Source organism: Clarias gariepinus, chromosome 1 (assembly GCF_024256425.1).
Source record: "Clarias gariepinus isolate MV-2021 ecotype Netherlands chromosome 1, CGAR_prim_01v2, whole genome shotgun sequence".
Lineage (NCBI taxonomy): Eukaryota > Metazoa > Chordata > Actinopteri > Siluriformes > Clariidae > Clarias > Clarias gariepinus.
Window position 1 is genome coordinate 24,359,206 of NC_071100.1, and position 20,282 is coordinate 24,379,487.

A 20,282-nucleotide genomic window follows, 5' to 3' on the forward strand; every position below is an offset into this window, starting at 1 on the left:
ACTTTACCTTTCACAACCACTTGTTGGTCTTTCAGCTGCTTCCGGTAAGGAGTCGCCACAGCAGACCATCCGGTGCACACAGGTTTTACACCGGATGCCCTTCCTGATGCAACCCTCCCATTTTATCCAGGCTTGGGATCAGTACTGCATCCAGTGAGCTACCAGTGCCCTGTACCTTCTATGACCACTAAAAGCTCACTATAGATTTGTTTTAGCAAAGCACCTCTCTGTGCTTGAACTCCAAGCACAAATGGAATGACTCTCATGACATACAACTATCAACCGTGACAATACAAGGTTAAACATTATGCCGAGTATCGTGTATGTTGTGCTACCTGGGAAGGCTTGGCCCTTTGGGGCACAACTCCACAAGACCTCTGGCACCAGGACATTGGCAGCGAATCCTTTGGGTGCTGTCGGTTGCAGGGTGGGATCTCTATAGATCGGGGTACTCAATCAGATTGGGATCTGGGAAGTTTGAAGGCCGGGTCAGTTGCCTTGGGTTCTTTGTCGCTTGGGCTCTGTGCAAGACAGGCTGTAGGGCATTTGGTGTTCTGGTGCCTTTCTATCCTGGCCAGCATTGCCCTTTTTGTGATTAGTTCGGTATTGGCTTTTCTGTGGGATTGGATCAGACAGAATTAATTTTCTGTGGGATTGGATCAGACAGGCTTTGCTCTTCATAGGTATAAATGATCTTTGGTTATCCATGATCCTGTCACCAGTTAATTTGTATATAATTGATAATTAATGTTAATGTTATGTCTCATTTTGGGGAACAATGAGGCCTAGCATAAATGCCAACTGATTTGTAAATCTGTAAAAAAAAAAAAAAAAAAAATTAATTAAAAAACATGACCAGGACAAAGACTTGAGATTGTTTCTTTACACTTTCTTTATCACTCTCAGTAATTATTAATGACTGGTTTAAGAATTCATCATTACATTTGCCTGAAAAAAGCATGCACTTTTCTAAAGGTCACCAGAGACTCTGCTTAAATATGTTTTCATGCCTGGAGCTAAGCGAAAGAAAAAGAAGAATGACAGCAGCAAGTCTCTCACAGAGAGAAAGGATAATTATGTTTATGTTCTCCTTAATCTGTTTGACCTTATTGTGCCTTTTTTCTGTTGTGCAAAGACAACAAAGAAGGCGTTCACAAAATCTAGCGCATCATCAGTTCTGCAGAAAAGTCTATGTGTATTGTATAGTTGCCCAGCCTGCTTTATCTGCACAGCTTTAGAACTAAGAAGCATGCAGAGAAAACCATCGCTGACCCATTGTACCTTGCCCACCACCTGTTCCAACTCCTGCCCTCTGGCAGACACTTAAGCCAAATCAGGATTAAAACAGCTGAACTGTAGAAAAGCTTCTTCCCACGCACTATACACACCATAAAACTACATATCTTTTTGACTTCTGGATACTTTTTCATTTTTATTGTTTCCTTTTTTTTTTTTTTTTTGGTTTTAATTTAATCTGCCCTACTACCCCTAATCCACCTGCTCCACTCAGCCCCTATACAATACCAACCACCCTAAGGATGTGCAAGGTCTACAGGTAGAAATGGTTGTGTGGGGGTTGTGTGCATGTGCACATGTGTGCTAAGCTATTGTACAGTATAAATAAAATCAAAGTCTATGTATGTAAATATAATTTGCCATTAATGTCTGCTTCCTATTTTGATTCTGATACTTACCTTTGTATTAGTCAGAGCATCACAGACATGTCAATGTCTCTGCTGCATTCTTTCCAGGCATTTCTAATGTTGTTGTCTTCTGCAAAATGAGTTTTTGTTATCACTTTTGTAGCAGCCCTAAACAGTCAATTCCACAGCAGAAGTGGAATTTGGGCAAAAATGCAGCTTTGTCATCTTACTGAAAAACCATAAAATGCAAAGCCATGTGTACAAAAACCTTTCCCAGTCAGTCAATTTAAAAGCACAGCTTTTCCTCTGAATGTTGCATAGCACTGGCACTGGAGACTCCTTCCACTAATGAAAAACAAACCTCGTCACAAAAAAACATATTTCCTATGCTGTTACTATAAAAGCCATAACAGAGTTTTCTGAGCAATTACAATATTTATTTTATAATTGATCTACACTTTGCATATTTAATTATTTTTTGTTATATTTAATGATATGGAACATCCGTGAGGCAAGATAGTCAGCTTTAGTTAAATGTGCTGGGGAAACAAATCATGAAAGACTGATTACATAAATGCTTGATGAGGTTGCGATGTATTAAAATGGAAATCATAGCTATGTTTAATGGTTAAAATAAAAACATTTCCACAATGTGATAAAACGTCACATAATTGGGACTAAACAGCTGTGTGGCCATGAGAAAACCACTTCTTAGTGGGACTAATTAGAAAAAAAAGGCTTGAATTTGGCAGAAAGCATAGGACATTGGAGTCCTTGCTCCAAAGCATGATAACATGCTGTAATCAAGGTTAAAGACAGTTTAACAAAGTGTGCACCTTTTTTTTGGCCAGGTTTTTAAGTCATTCATAATTATTATTATTTATCCTTAAATTCATGGCAATTACAGTACATCAGCTATAAAATTGCAGTTTGTTGTGTTACCAATAGTCATTGTGAATTAGCAGTTACCATGGGAACTATAATTATTAGAATGAATGCATTATTATAAACCCAATGGTCGTGTTACAGCTAGAACTCCTTTCAGAGTAAAAAATGAATTCAGAGCTTATGATCTAGGAATTCAACACCAATGTTAAATGATGAAAAATAAATCCCCACTTCAAATTCAACATTGCTGTGATGTAGTGAGTAACATGGACATGAGTGAAGGTGGGATGGACTCCTTCTTCTCCTCCCTCCCTTCTGCGCTACTCTTCGCTCTGTGTTACTGATGTAGATCAAGTGGTGTTCCTGAATAGCTGTAATTAGGAGATATTTTGTGCAGTTTCACTGAACAACCTCAATGAATGCAGTATAAAGAAGTTTCATCAAAAAAGGAAAAAGAAGCCAATAGAGAGAGAAACTGCTATGATAAGATGGAAAGAAGTGCTATAAATAATGATATGAATCCTGCAGGAGCCCTGTGCGGAAAGTTTGGTGGAAAAGTACACTCTTAATCACCCCAGTCTTCATCATTTTATTTGTTTATTTATTTTTCCCCTACCTTCAATCCTACTTTTTGGAAGAATATTATAATAATCATCTTCTAACATTAACAGCATTCTGGCAGGACACGCTGTTTGATCTTTCTGCTTTGAAAGAATGAACAAACTAAAAGAAAAAGGTGGTTATTTTTTAAAGCAGGAAACCTATTTACTCTAGCACGGATTAAAAGGATGAGGATTAAGAAATGTGAAAAAGAAACAAGAATGTACTGATAACATAATGGGTCATAAGGGGTAAGAATGAGTTTGAGGGCAAAGTTGTGAGGCAGCGGAAGGATGTAGACAGACATTCTAGCGATGTTGCTAAATTACACCAATTCTATGCCTGGTTCCTTATTCATTACGCTATTCACGTGATGTTGTAGTATCAGTGAAGGCAATAGCAATTAACGATTATGTGATAATAATATGTCAGGGTGGGCAATATGTAAGTGATAAATAAGACAAGAACAATGTTTACATAGAAAAAAATTAATCAACAAAGTAAAAATCTTAGTAAGACTTTTTTTCTAGAGAAAATGTATCTATTTATAATAAAAAATTCAAATAAACTAAATATAATAAAGGTGGCACCGCATATTCTGTGGTTAGGACTGTCACCTTGCACCTCCAGGTTCTGGGTCCGATTCCCACATCAGGTTTGTGTGCATGGAGTTTGCATGTTCTCCCAGTCCTTGGTGGGTTTCCTCCCACAGTCCAAAAACATGCAGATTAGGCTAATTGGTGTTTCCAAATTGCCCATAGTGTGTGAATGTTGACCAGAGGTCCTACCATGGTTGTACAAATGGGATTAAATACAATGCTCACTATTGGCCTCCACAGTGCCTAGTTAGACTACAGAGGTTCCTAGATGCATAAATGGAAATATAATAAAATATTATTAAAAAAAATAGTTTTAAGCAATCATGTTTACAATTAAATAAGAAAATGTAAAGTTTAAAAATAATCTAATATCTAAAATAGGCTTAATAATTTTATATTTGGTTTATTATAAGAAATTGTAGATACATCAACAGATTCTCTCTTGCTTGCATCTTTTGCAGTATAATAATGGTTTTTGGTGTTTCTGGGTCTAATTTTGGATAAGTTTGGTCTTGCCAAATACACCCACTGCCTAACTCTCTCATTACATGGCAGCTACCAACCCAGCTACAGCACCCATGATTACATTATTCAGCTTATTTACAGCCCTTCCCAGGTCCCATGGGTGTTTTACAGACAGAGCACACAATAATATACAAAGAGTGATTACTCCAGGACTAATGCTGGTAAACACTGAAATGTTGGGAGAAGGAGAAGGTATGAGAGATAGAGTAATAAAATAACATTGATTTATTCATATTCTTTATACTGTAGATTTTTATAGATCTGACGCCTATCCTGAGATTACTAACTGTAAGAGTGGAATACACCAGTGCATCACAGAGCACAATGTATCATTCATTTGTTGTTGTTTTTTGTTAATATAAAACCAAAAAAACAAAGAAACTATTTGCTTTTTATTATTGTTTGTTTCCAAAACCGTTAACAGTGCTAAAAGCAGAGAGCAAGATTCCACAAACTACACACAAACATAGCAATTTCACTTTGTACAAAACTATAATCATAAATAAATAATTAAGAAAATAATCACACAACAGTTTATTATATTTATAAGTATATATATATATATATATATATATATATATATATATATATATATATATATATATTATAATAAGTAACATGTTAGAACACAAAAACAGAAATAAAAAATTTACAAAATTTTGAAAATGAGATATTCACACATAGGTGCAGTTAAACAGAAAAAACAAAGTAGTACCCTAAACTTAGAATACAACTATGTTACCTACAATTTTAGGCATTTTTAAGTACTTGCACATTGGTGTCAGGTCCAATAATGCAGATTTTTTTTTTTTTTTTTTTTTTTTTGCAAACATGCACTGTCTTGTGTCACACCTTTAAAAACAGCAGACAGACCAGAAGTGAAATGCCCACATCTTAACCAAATACTGTCTATCAGCCAAGACAAAGTTTGCTTCTGGGATTTTACAGCAACAGTTGGCCTTTTATTCCTCTCTTCTTGTGTAATAACTGTCATTTCTTTTGCCTAAATGGGCTGCTTTGACAAAAGTAATTTGTCTCATGTTCATGTGAATAATGTGAATAAGTGTTCCCCGAGTTTAATCAAAACTTTGTTTACCGTGAAACAAGAAACTTTCTGTGAGATGCACTCAGAAGTTTTACTTGTTTCATATGAATTTTTAATTCATATAATTGCAAGTCTATTTATTTCTTTGGACGGGGTTATACTGAGAAGCTAGATGAGCAGTGTTGTTTACACCACAAGATTTCCAACATTTCTGATATGAATATGTCATTCTTTTAGAGGATTTGGCTGTAATTCTGATTGGCAGTAGTGCAGAAAAATGTTGTTTGTTTTCAGAAACAAAGAAAAATATAAAGGTTAAAATGGTAGTTAAGTAAATAAATAATTTAAAATTTTAATATACAATCTGTAATAGACTGTTCTGTTCCAAAAATGTTTTTTTTTTTTTTTTTAGAATTTTTTAAGCATAATAATAAAAAAAAAAATCTAAATCACATTTCATATGTAAAACAGTAAAAAAAATTTGGTAGGTTATTATAAAGATAATAAAAGTAATAAAAATGAAATAGGAGCACAAAGTGAGCAGGAGTAACATGTATTACACTTATGTATATATGGTATTGTATATAAGTATTGAAATTGAAAATAGTTTTTCAAACTGAAGAAGAACAGGGAGTAATCATGCTCTTTAACAGATCAAGGCTCCTGTGTCTCATCCTCGGTCCCTGAGATTTTCTCTGTAGTCCTTCCCCTTTATTGGTTTAAGTTAAGTTCCCGGGTTTTCTCCCACCATCAGGGCAACTGGCTATGCTGAAGTGCCCATAGATGTGTGATGAACTGAAGAGTGTATTGCCACCTTACATGTACTGTAGTTGTCAGTCTGTTGTTTATTTGCTAAGACAGTTCATATTTGGCTGTGCAAAAAAAGAGCAGGGCTTTTCATGGTGTGTATAACCACTTCTGATTGAAGATTCCTCTCTCTTTCTTCCTCTCTCTCTCTCTCTCTCTCTCTCTCTCACTCTCTCCTTCTCCACATCCACTTGAATAATTTCCAGCCAGATCCAATGCTGTGTGCTCCTGTTGTATTTCCCAGCAGTGTATACCATGCAGACAGGTGAAATAAGCACTGACTCAAAGTGTCTAGCTCCATTTGTCTAGCTGGTGATTAGCCCTGGCAGACGAACAGAACCTTTCAGTGTTCCACCTGAAATCGAGCACAACAGCACTATCATCCGCCATGAAGCTGCAGGGATGAGAAAATCAAAAGCCAGAAGCAAATGTGGGTGTGGTACATGGGCACTGGTGAAAACAGGTCTGTCAAGCATTATATGTAAAAAAAAAAAAAAGGGGGGGGGGGGGGACGGAGCCATGAAGGTGTTCAGAAATAAGTGACTTCCGTAAAAGTAAATATGATTTTTAAGGACACCCACGCCAGATATTGTACAATCTCACTGATTTTCAACAAACAATGGGGTTCACTGTTGTTAAACCTCCTCCTCTCCTTCCCAGGATGCCTCAGGACAGATTTTCCTGTGGTAGAAGGGTGGTGCACTCTTCCCCAGAGTTAATGCCATGCTGCTCTGTACAAGCATTAAAATTAATTCATTGTTTACTTGTCATTTGGCCACCCACTCTGCAAAGCAGGGACTGAGGCGAGCTGATTAACAGCACTAACTGAAAGTACAACATTTTTCCAAATTAATCCCATCTGCATGCGGCCTAACTACTGTCATTGCAAAGCTACTTATGCATGTGATTATGAGGAGATGACTCTCTTAGTAAGTCATTTTGCTTTGGATGCAGCCAAACCAAATACAAACTAACATTTTTCTAACACATTTCCTTATGGTTCCTAAAACCCAGTGATAGGGCGTAGACACACAAGGATCTAGGTTTGCCTGGTACTGTGCTGAGCAAAAGTGCCCCTCTTTCCCACTTCTTCAACTGCACTTAATGTTCCAGGCATGATCATGTGTGAGCTATAATGATGCAACTTTTTGTGTTGAAGGAAATCACTCTCGCATAGCACAATGAAGTACAGTATTTTATTAACAAAATGGCTTTTTTTATATATATGAATTGGGGCTTGGTGACACAATCCTCTTAAATGCCTTATGGATTTTCCCCAATTATGCACCACAGCAATTTTTATTAAAACATTGGAATCATTTAAACCATATTTCTTAATAGCACAGCTGCATAATTTATGTTGTAATATTCATGTTTCCTAGCTTCAGCAAAGTTAGCAATCATGCTTACTATGTGTCTACCATTCCTGACTGTAACTCTACAGAGCAATCAGACTAGTCAAATGAACTGAACGTTGGGTACAAACATACTCAGGCTCAAGATGTGAATCAGAAGTAAACTGTGATTTTTTTGTTTTTGATGGATTTAAAAACTAGGCTTTTAAGAATGTCCACACGTAGCTGGGTATTTTTAAAAACAGAGAAAAAGAGATTTTTCTACTTTAAAGCTGCACTTTGTAGACGTCTGACAGGTCTCATCCAAAACTGGCATCGCTGTCTGTGGGGCCTGTGTCTTTTGAGTTTTGTATATAGCAACAGTGAACTTCATTGTACATTCACGCACATCTGTTTATTAACGCAATGTGCGAGTACCTATGCGTGTATGTGCACGCATGTAGGTAAAAAGTTTGGTAAGCTGTGTTAAAACAGTCACTAGTTTATTGTACTTAAGTCCACTATTGCACAAAATATCATCATAAACAAAGCTGACGTCAAATCAAGGAGACTAGCACACAGACAATGACATCGTCGGCACACAAGGTGATGTAACAACAGGCCAAAATCTGTTTTGGTTTTGGAGGTTTTGAAAATCTTTTCCACAATTTTTCCAAAAGCTCTGTTTTTAACGACCAAAAATGCGTTTGCATGTGGACAAATAGCAAAAACCACAGATAAAAATACCCGGCTACGGGCCTCCGAGTGGCGCAGTGGTAAAGTGCTCGCCCTATCATCCGCTGGTTTGAACCCCGGGTGATGCTGTTTTCCTCTCACAGCCGGAGGCACAGAGAGAGCTAATTGGCCGAGCTCTCTCAGAGAGGAGGGATGAGAGGTACTTGTGCTGCCACATTAATCACGGCTCTACAGCCAATCAGGGGCGTCTAAGAGCTCGCACGCGCGGAAGGAGCGGCTAGCGCTTTCCTCCGAGTATGTTACTCCGCCCCTAATGGTGCGTGAGCAAACAGTTCGAAAAGATGCGGTCGGCTGGCATCACGCGGTTCGGAGGAAACACAGGATAGTCTTCGTCCTCCCGACTGAGTGGTAGTAGTAGCCTTAATGTGGGAGCCCCCTAGTGACGGGGAGGTTGGAAACAACCTCCTATTTACTCAAATGAAGAAAAACTGGTACTTTCACAAAATAAGAGTATTTATGGAAAATGGAAGCAGTTTGTATTGGTTACATGATCTGTGATATATATCTTCAATGAATTTGTAAGTTTTAGTTCATTAAACGTTTGAAAAATTACCTAAATAATAATAAAATAATACATTTTATTTATAATGCACTTTATATTTGAAGCAAATCTCAAAGTGCTACAAATTAATTCGACCCAAAAGCTCTGATAAAAAGATATGTTTTAAGACCAGATTTAAAAGCATGAATAGTTTAAAATAGTTTAAAAAGCGTAAATTATTTCTCAATTGAATACCGGCCCATTGATTCAATTAACTGAAGCGACCAGCAAAAGATTAAAGATTAAATTGCATAATCAATTAATTCGCACAGCTCTAGTGATGCCCCCCTTAGCTTGTCTACCATATTGCATTGCAATGTGCTTTCAGGATTCTACATAAATAAGACAATAAAAAATAAAAGACAGTTTGAAAGAATAAATGAATTGATTGATTTGCCAAGCACAGCATGTACAAGAAATTTATTTGTTGCAGTTTCACACATAGCACAGAACAGCACAGTAACCAAATGTTGCAATGCCATACGATACGATGTGAGATCATATAAAACAATATGATACAATACATTTGGCCATCTGTTTTAAGGTAAAAAATACTCTACTCTGGTACATATCTGTAAAAGAAACCCACATTTCCTTAAGCATTTTTTTTTTTCAAAAATACCATTCTGACCTATCTGATCTCTTTCCAATCTGCTGAATTGCTTTCAGCCTAATATTTACATCAATGAATCTGACCGGATAATTGCAAATGAGTTTTTGCTAAAAAAGCTTTTAACATGTTTTAAAAAAAAATGGGCCAGTTTGTTTTACCGCATACAAAGACAGACTTTACTATCATGCAATGGGAATTTCATCTTTTTTTATTCTTTGTTATTTTTTAAAAATTATGCGCAAAATTATAAAATCTATACATAAAAATTACATTACAAAGCCTATAATTCAAGTGTGTCTCAGCATATTGTTCCCGCAACCAATCCCCCACCTATTAAGAACTAATCCATAAGTGCATCTATGGAAGCGATTCAGGTAAAAACAGAGACTGATGAGTGAGAGAGACAGTAAATTAGTTGTCATTATTAACATTGACATGGTGATTTTATTGTAGCTGCTCTACTTGGACCTGATAGAAAAGAACAAGTTGAGCTGTATCTCTTAAAAAAACAGTGTGGAATCTTTGCTATTAAAAGTTCATCTAGACGGTAGTTAAATTAGCACACAGATTTCAGTGATGGTTCAGATTACATGGAGTTTAGGTCTCGATGCGGACTGCAATCCACCTATTGATTACCCTTGCAGACCCATGATATATGACATACCACAACATCAAACTTCTAATTATTCTTGATGCAACAACCCAAAATTCCCATCATGTGTTCCCTGTTTATGAACATAAGATTTTATAGTGAGTGCATTTGTTATAGCAATATGGTTTGTTAGGGTTTTTAACAGATGCAGTTCCAGACATCTGGACATCGTTGATGTGTAAGGACCAGTGAAGAGAAGAAGTTACAAGTACAACTTTCTTAAATAAATAAAATAATGAGGGAACAACAGATGTAGCAGGCCCCATTCGCCATTTAGTCCATTCCTGTGTTCACTTTGGGCCCAAAAATTGCTAAATCCACCACTGACCACATTGTTTGGCTCTGCTTCAAACAAGCATTCTGTCAAGTAGTCCAAATGATCAGAATGGATTACAAAGGATGTTTGAAAGGTTGTTGAATTGCAGCTCAAGCAGAGTGGAGTCATTTAGTTCTACGGCAGCTGTCACTAACTGTGTACCTCCAACAAGGATGAATGCAAGAGCTTGCTGTAGAATAATGACCAAAAAGGTCACAGATGGTAATCTGCAGGACACTTCAGCTGAATTCATTCAATCAATTTTGTTTGTATTGTGCTTAGAACGGGAGAAACAATCACAATGCAGCTTTACAGAAATATGAATTTAGATTTAGATCCCTTATATTGTATAGAATAAAAACACACAGTATAGAATTATATTAAAAAATAAATACAAATAGAACTAAAGACTCTATAGGGGAACAATCTATAGAATGGTATTGTTTTGTGTTAGGGTTATAGTTAAGGTAACTATTCCTGGCACAATCCTCCCCAGTTACAGTATGCATGCATGGACCAGCATAAAGAGTGCACTGGATTGTACAGCCAGTGCTGGTGTCCCAAGAGGGAACTGAACCTAAGCCTTGATTTTAAAAAACATTAAATTCTAACCATAAGTCCCCTGTTGAAGCAAGCACCTCCTGTCCCAGTTCTCAACATTAAACAAGATGGACATTTCTACCTTTTAGTACCTGGTGTCCACAATCTGCACTACTTCATTCATTTTATTCTATCAGGGAGAACAACTTATTACTTATTATATATTTTAATATATACACATAGTAATATTACTTATGTAATAAAAAAACAAGCAAAACAACACAGTTTGTAAAATAACTTGCTTATACAAAGAGACTCTGCAGGCATCCCGCCATTTAGTCTATAAGGACCCAGGGGGACACAGGCACTACAAACCCTGTAAATGTTTTGGAAAGTTTCTTATTCGGCCTTATTCTTGACTTTAACTCATGACTTTAACTCTGTTGAATATTCTGGTGCAGTCATGTGACAATCTGTGAATTTGTGTCCTCATTACATCATTTCCAAAATGGTGCTGTGTCTGGTTAACACATGTTACAGAACAGAAAGTTTCATCATATTTAACAATTGAAATGATTCAATATTGGCTGCTTCAGTCAAGGGGTCACCACAGCAGACTGCACACACAATGTGGCTCATGTTTTATGCCAGATGACTTACCTGATCCAACCCTCCTATTTTACCCGGGCTTGGGAATGGCACTACATCCAGTGGCTGGGTTTGGGCTTTAGCTTGGAATTGAACCTGGGCCTTCCAAATGGCAGGCATTAAATCTACCACTGAGCCATCAATGCACAATAAATGTACTGATTTAATAACATCTCAAATTTTATATTTAAGCATTTCTTGAACATATCAATATAAAACAAATTAAGAAAATATCACTCTGACAAGCTTTTTACAATAAATGTCTTACAAAGTATGTTCCATGTGGTCTATTTGGTCTGCATTTTCCCCCCATAATGTCAAGGAATGGACCTGGGCTCTTATGAGTTAATCTTATCGTGTCCGTAGGCAGATCACGCAAGATCTGCAAATGGCTTCCTGCCAGCACCAGTAATTACATGTTTCACCGGGTGTTTTAAAGAGAATCCATAATCTATCAAAGACTGAGCAGTAATGTTTAAATTATTGCCAAGGACAAGGAGAACTCTTGTGTGACATATTGTTATTTCATAGCAGTAAGATAATTCTAAACCATCGGTGAGATTTGGTTTAAAACAAAAAACATTCTATTTACAAATTAACAGGTCAACAGAAAATGCATGTTTTCTCAGAAATTTCCTAGAGTTCATTAGAACTAAGGCAGAATTCTGTAGAACGTCAATGTCAAGAAGTTGTATAGAGTCTTTTATAGTCTTTTTAAGTTGTATAGAGTCTCTGGTACAAAGTCTATTGAATTCTATCAAGTTCTCTAAACAGTCATTAGAAGACTTTAGCATGGACAAGCCAAACACAACAATGGCGTGACTTAAAAAAGAAACCCTGAGAGAGACCGGACATCTCTGGATTTTAACAAGAGAATTAAAGGTTCTGGGTCATTTTCCATGAACCTGAGAGTCGATAGAGAGTGTCTGTAACATCATCATGTTCAATCAGGAGAAAGGTTGTTCCTTTATCTAATCAGCTATTTAATGATCTAGCTTCAACAAGTTCAACGTGAACAGGCTGCAACATTTTTTTCTAAGAAAAAAACCCACAAAGGCTTTTAAATTCAGTAATATTAACTGCAATAAAACCAAAACATTTAACTAACATTCAGGATTATCCTCATTTTAGAAAATGGCCAAGCAAAAGTTAGATTGTAAGGATGTGATTATTTATTTACTCATGAAGTCATATTCCATGGGATCAAAACGTGACAGTTTTTCTGTTTAGTTCATTTCTGCAGTGATTGTGCCATAAAAATCATGACTTTTACCAGCACAAGCAATTACCCAGATTATCATAAAGATGTGTTAGAAATGTATTCTTACATAAGGTTTTTGGTACTTGTTAATACTTATAGCAAAATGATCACAGGAAAGATTATGAAATATTTTTTATTACCCCTTTAAATGTCATTTGCTGCCATGTGCCTGAGTTTTATGTTTAAACCATTATAGCACTTAAAGGGCATAACAAAGGGCATAAGGGCAGCCAACCTGAAAGCACAGTCTATCACCCGAGACCATGGTCAATAAAACAGTGCACAAAAGTGCAATGAAATCCACCCTGCCTCACAAGCAAAGTTTAGATGAAGGTAAGCGTGGGAAAGGTAGCTCATGTGTCTCAGTGTTTAGTGCTTGCGGAATTGAAGTACCCTCTTGAGTGAAGGTTTATCGTGTGTGTGCCTTCCCACTCTTAATTAAAGGTGCATTAGGAAGATGGGGTAGCTCTGCCTTTTTACATTTTTGCAGAGCATGGTTTAAAGTCTGCTTTGTATAGTTCTTGCAACAACAGTATTGTCAAGTGCCTTTGCAAAACCCATCAAGCACCATGATGAAACTGGCTCTCATGAAGACCTTCCCAGGAAAGTAAAACCAAATCTTACCTCTGCGGCAGAGGAGAAGTTCATTTAGAGTCACCGGCATAAAAAAATCACTAATTTTCAGCATCTCAGCCTTGTTTTACAATATAGAAAGAAATACAAAATCAGGACAGACTATGGAATGGAAAGTGTGTCTAGACTTTTGACTGGTAGTGTATGTCCAAATTGATGTCTGTTCATTGTTGCCAGTTCATTAGTGTGACAAGGATTATGTCACAGTGTTATCAGGGCATGCTTTAAGCACAAGTGCAAAAAAGTGAACATGGTAGAAGATCATCAATAAGATCAGTTCATCTCTAATCTGTGAGTATGCTGTTGCACGTTGTGTGATTGAGTGCTAATTACCAGTCAGCAGCAAACTGTAGCACAAGCACCACCCACAAATACTATTAGGTCTTCGACAACTACTGATAACAGCACCAAAAGCTAATAATAAAGAAAAAAAATGACAAATAAATAAATAAATAAATAGATAGATAAGAGGCAGAAACTCTACTAAAATACACTCAGAAAAAGTAAAAACTTTGGTATTGTTCTGTTTGGCAGACAAGAGCACTTAAAGCAGGTGAGGTCAAACATAAGAAAAGGACAAGTAGGTGGCAAAAAACAAAGAAATTTCTCATTTTAAAACTGCAAAGTTAGAGTCTTGACCTCAATCATTTTGAAATGTTGTGACATGTTGTGAGGCTTTTGTACAGGATTGGCCCGAAATACCACTTGACCACCGTGCAGGACTGATCAGCAGCTACAGAAACCAGTTGATTGAGGTCATCATGAAGCAGCTTCTATTTATTACTACACAGAAGAGTCTGCATAGTCTTTCCATGACTCACATGGCTTGAGAAAGACATTGTAATATAAAATGCTATGCACAACTGCCTGTTGATCATTTTGAATTAAACCACACAAAGAACAAAGAATACTTTACAAAGTTAATAATAACAAAGAATATTACACTGTCTGCCCCCAGAAAAAAAAAATATGATTATGTTTGATCGCCTTGTTTTAATTAAAGTACACGTGATTCCTCATGCTCCCAGAACCACTCTGTTTGAGTCCTGGAATATGCCTGTGACATGATGTCATTCAGTACATTAAGGTCATCAGCTAACTTTATTTTATTGCCACATAACATTGCTAGTCTAGACCTGACCATCTGAAGCAACTCCAGTTCATAACACTGCCTGCAGGGGCTTGTACATTGGGCACTATGCATGATCCCTGATGCGCACATCGCTCTGGAATAGGGTTATTCTAAAATCATTCGATGACATGACCTTTTCATTGCATCAAAGTCCAATCTTTATGCACTCTAGCAATTTAATAAATTTTTATTAGACTTTATTTTTTAAAGCTTTTAAATTGTAACCACACAGGTGTACAATATTTGATGTAGGCCAATAATTTAAAAGTTTGATGTAGGTCAAAGTATTAAAATTAAAATGTAATTATTGATTAGTAATCATTCACGATCATGACAAATTGAAGGATCAACAAACTCCAGCTGCTATTACATACATATCCTAAGATAATATTCTAATATATATCTTAATATCCTACCCTAATAATAAAGTTTATCATAGTATCCTTTTTTCATACTCAAGATGTTTCACAACATTTCGCAACTTGTTATTGTATAGAAGAGAAACAAAATAATTTGGGACACACTGGAAAGAATCAACTTTTTAGTACTAACAGTAACCGTCTCAGCACTGCATTGCTGATTCTTTTTTGTCAGTATAAGTATATAATTATACAGAATACAAAAGAATCTGATGTCAGAATATTTCTCAGTTCGATGATATAAGATAAGGTCAGAATTGTCCTTTTTTTTACATTATGCGCATAAATGAAAGTCCAAACTGTAACTATATAAGACATAAATTAAGGCCTACCTCTCTAATGCAAACATATACAGACCAATTGGGCATTTACTCTCTCTTTCAGAACCCTCTCCATGTCTCTATTGCATCCTTACACACAAATACACACCCACATCAAATGCAGAACACAATTTCTCAGTACCAAGATATCAAGGTTACTTCCCTGATGATACTATCCTTACAAATGCAAGGACAGAAAGAAAGACATATGTACAGAATCGATGCACATAATGAGCATACGTTACACCACACACAATTAGTTGAAAGATTTGTCTGTAACACAGGTTATAAAACACATCAAGGCCACTCTAGCAGATGCATGCTATCAGCCTGCTGAGAACTTCTCAATGTCCTAAATGACTATAGTTTACCTTGAACAATTGATTTATTTGTCCTCTTCACACCAGCCCATGTGTTATAGTAGCCAGGGCTGATGTTTTATTGCCCTATAATGATGCTTTTTCAGACACATTGGGATAATGGATTTTTTTTTTTATCTAGCAATTTGTAACAAAGTGGTTCTGTCCATTTTCTCTTTATCAAACTGGTTAAAGGAGGCACAGTTTGGGCTTTCTATGGAAAACTGACACAGTACATATTAATCAGTGAAGATGATTAGGGTTGTTATTATGACTACACAGTAGCTACACAGAAAATCCATTTGTGGGGAAAAAAAGGAAAGTCATACACAGTGTTTTAGTAGAGTACTAGTATCCATCTTATATGTCCTACTTTACTGTATATACAGTACTGTGCAAAAGTCACGAGCCACCCTTCCTTTATTTATTTTAAATTTAAATAAAATACAATAATGTAGATTCAATCAAAGAAATAGGTACAAGTGCTTTACTGTACCTGCAAGTGCCTAAAAATTAGAATTTTTAGAAAAAATAATTGACTCTAAAAACAGGTTGTTCATGTAAGAACCTCAGCAGCAACCTCATCTCCCCTCTCATCTGTCTCAACCACTCAGCATTCAGCATCACCAGTATAGTATAATCACAGGCCTGATCTCCACCTGCACCTGTTTACTGGTTCATGCCTTAATTTAGTATTTTATGCTTGCATGATTTATAAGTCACTGTGAGGCTTAACAAACAAAAAACATGGTCAGGTACAGGGACTGGACTGAAAATGAGAGACACAAATTTGGTCCGGAAAATGAGATAAAAAAAAAAAGGTCCTCCAGAAAGTCTGGAGAACTATTCATCAAGACTTTAAAAACACAAAAGGTCTGGCTCTTTGGAAGCAAAATCTGAAAAAAATGTGCATAGCTCAAGACTTTTATGCAGTATACACGTTTACTCATTTATGTTTCATTAAAATCCATAATGTTACACGCTAAAAAGCTGTGTATGCACTTTAAAGCAATACACAAGAGTTTTATCCTCATCTCTATCTCATCTCATCTGTAGCATGAGTATGTACACCAGAAAGGAATTTCACACATTGTCCTGCACTGAGCAAAGAAAACTGCATATCTTGACACTCATGTGTAATTGAGGTGTCAGTCAGGAATGAAACATGATGGACACATATGATACTCCTGAGATACCTGTGATCCTGACCCGCTCTGCTCTCCAGACTGATCCATCCCATAAAAAACACTCACTGATGCTGAAGATGGTTATATGAACAGGCTAAAGAAATACTTAGATATTATGATGAATCCTTTAGACTGCAATTGATACAAAGAGTTTTGCTCTGATTGTTCAGGACTGCCATTTCTACGATAGCTTCAGGACTACACCCACCACAAGCAGTTTAGCAGTCGAGTCTCGATCAGTGAACAGTTGCTTACCTCAGCAAAATAGACTTCATATTAAAACTGTAATGAACTCCCTAGTAACACAGTTGAACTTTTTAACTATTTAGCATGCAGTTATGAAAGGGAATTATTTATAGCTGTATTATCCGTTTGGCGTCTGGTTCCTTTTATGGCTTGTCTCAGGGAGTATTTCCTCGTCACGATTTCCTCTGGCTTGCTCAGTCGGGATAAACTTGAATTTATCCTGAAATTATATATTTCTCTAAAGCTTCTTTGTGACAACATCCACAGTGAAAAGTGCTAAAGTACAGCGGTACCTCAGCATACAAATTTAAACCTTTCGTTTTTAAGGCGAAATTTCGTTTTGTGAAACACATTTTCCCAAAATATATTATGTAAATGCAGATACTTCATTCCAGAAATACAAAAATATCACCAATATTACTAATTTTCACCACTTTAGTCATATTTTTGGCATATAAAAACAAATCAAAACATTTTTAAAAAGACATGTAAATAAACACACCTTAATTTCTGATTTCTCTTGGCAGCGGCTGCCTTTTGTTCTTGCTACCGTCCTTGCTAACATTTTTGGGAAACATGGTTCTATGTCTTCACTAAATCTTGCACAAAATGCAGAAATACCCACTAAAAATTAATGTAAACTGGCTTTTCACTGATGCAAACAAGTTTTGAACGGTTCTAGGACATACGCACAAATTAGCTGGTGTTCGGTTCAGCTCAACTCATTCACTCGTATGCTGAAAATACTTTGTATGCCTAGACAAATTTTTGGCAGAATTTCAGTTTGTGAAGGCGAAAGTTTGTGAACCGAGATGTTTGTTTGCTAAGATACCATCAAAAAAAAGCAGCTTTGTACAGAATAACAACTTTTTTAGAATAGAAATCTTTAGACACTAGAAACTTGTTTCTTCAATTTTAAGTAAACATTTATTGTATAAATATTCCTCACATCAATTGTTATTTTTACTCAGTTAAAAAACACATTTTAACCAATTTTATTTTTTACACTTAGATGATATGGAGTGTCTACTATAGAGAATAACAAGATAATGCAAGACCCAGTGAATGAGATGAGTTGTGGAGGTGGGAGGTAACTAAGAATATTAAGTGCACTGAGTACATCTATACCTATATATCCACTAATAAAAATGAAAAAGTAAAGGTGTAAAGGTATATATATATATATATATATATATATATTTATATATATACTTTGTATTTCAGTTCACTTATGCATGGAAGAAACTTTTACAATGACTTAAGGCTACTGTAAGCACTTTTGATACTTAAGTACTTTGGTACTTTTGCTTAAGTAGAATTGTAAATAGATGACTTTTAGTCAGTGATATCTGATTCATCTAGGGTCTCTACCGTTTTTCTTAAATTTTTGTTTTTCTTAAATTAATTTTTGATTGTTACTACAGAAATAATAATACATCAGGACGACCATGTTAATACAAACCTGAGATTTATCTTACAGTCAAATCAGACAGATCAACAGTTTAAAACAGGTTGTCACCAGTCATATTCATGTGTTCAACAGCAGTGTATAAAGTATAAGGGCAGTCAATATTTATTAATATTAATACTCTATTTTTTGGGCAATGCATTTATGAATGCGAAGGTGCGAAACTGTAAAACTCCAGCTGCTTGGGAAGATGGGAATATTTTTTCACAGGGAAGAACTGTGTGTTACAAAAATAATTAGGTTTTACTGTGATTATTGTTTTCTGCATTACTCCAGTTTAGGAAAATTAAAGAAGACTACTTACAAATAGGTTGATTGGATTTTCTTTCATGCGTGTCAAATCCAGAAGTCTGAATGTCTGTGCTCATACCAGCCAATTTATTGCTTATTATTATTATGCTACTGTCTATGATTGGAGTGGACTGTCCATTTTTCTACATTAAATGGTAGTGGCCAAAATGTACGTTACTGTTAAAAGTTATACATGATTAAATGATTTTTTTTCTATTGTTAAACACAGAAAAATGTACATTATACAGTACTGACAGCTATGCTTAGACTTTCATTACAGTAGCACATGAAGTGGTTTTCCTTTTATTACAAATGTATTGTCCATGTAGTACATTTGTATATGTACATGAAGTACAGGTACTCAACAAAAAAAAAAAATATATATATATATATTTGATTGAAATGTGCAGTATTATTCTTTTAATGTAGGAGGAATACATCATGCTAACTTGTCGGGGTAGTGATAACAGCAGAACAGCAACCCATCAACAGATACCAAAGACAAAACACAGTGTGCCAGTAAACACCTTGAATACCGAACAAAAACAAGATGAAGGTCACTGTGGTCAAAACATACAATGCTTAGTCAATGTTTCTGATACTGCAGATCTTGAACCAGCATCCTGTGTCCCTATACTGAGCTAGACCTCTGTGTATAATCACAGAACTGATCTGAGAACAGAGCAAAGTGGCAACCTGGAGCAGCAGCTGTAATGGATTAGATCAGCACATAATTGCTCCCAGCAGCCCTAAACCACGTAATCAAGGGCTGCAGAATGCTGATTACCTGCAGCAAGCTTGGACAGAATAAAAATGTAGCCTCTGTTGCTGAATACAAACTGAAGTTCTCTTAAATATAACTTTGTAGGATCTATGTTCGTAGTTTGGATTTGCACTCGGACCACAAAAAAAAAAATTGTTTTGCTTTCTGATCGATTTGCTCAGAAAGCTAGGAATGCATACTGTTGTACAGTGTCTCATGGTGCTGATTTAGGGATGTTAGGAGAACTTCATAGAGCTGTGAAATTCTGATCAATTCTTGAAACCTTGATGAATTCTTGAAATCCAAAAATTGATAGATTGTATTATATTAGAGTATCACACTAGAGTCATATTTTTATTAGCAACAAGCTTATTCACAAGGAACTTATGCAAAATAATATAAGATGGGTGTTCAAGTCAAACTGGGACTTCTGATTGTGCAGAATAACAGAACACAGTTATGAGAGTAAAAACTCCCTACATCATTTCTGTACATAATCTCCAGGTACACTAATGCACTTATCCCAGCGTCTCACTAGTGCTTGGACACCTTCGGTGGGATGTGACTATAACTCCTAACAGAGTTCCTGTTATGTGCAAGGGGTGTTAGTGGATGATTGTGTCTACAGTTTTCAGACAGATGCCTCGTCTGTCAAGGTATCCATAAAATTTCAATGATTAGACATTTACCCATGAG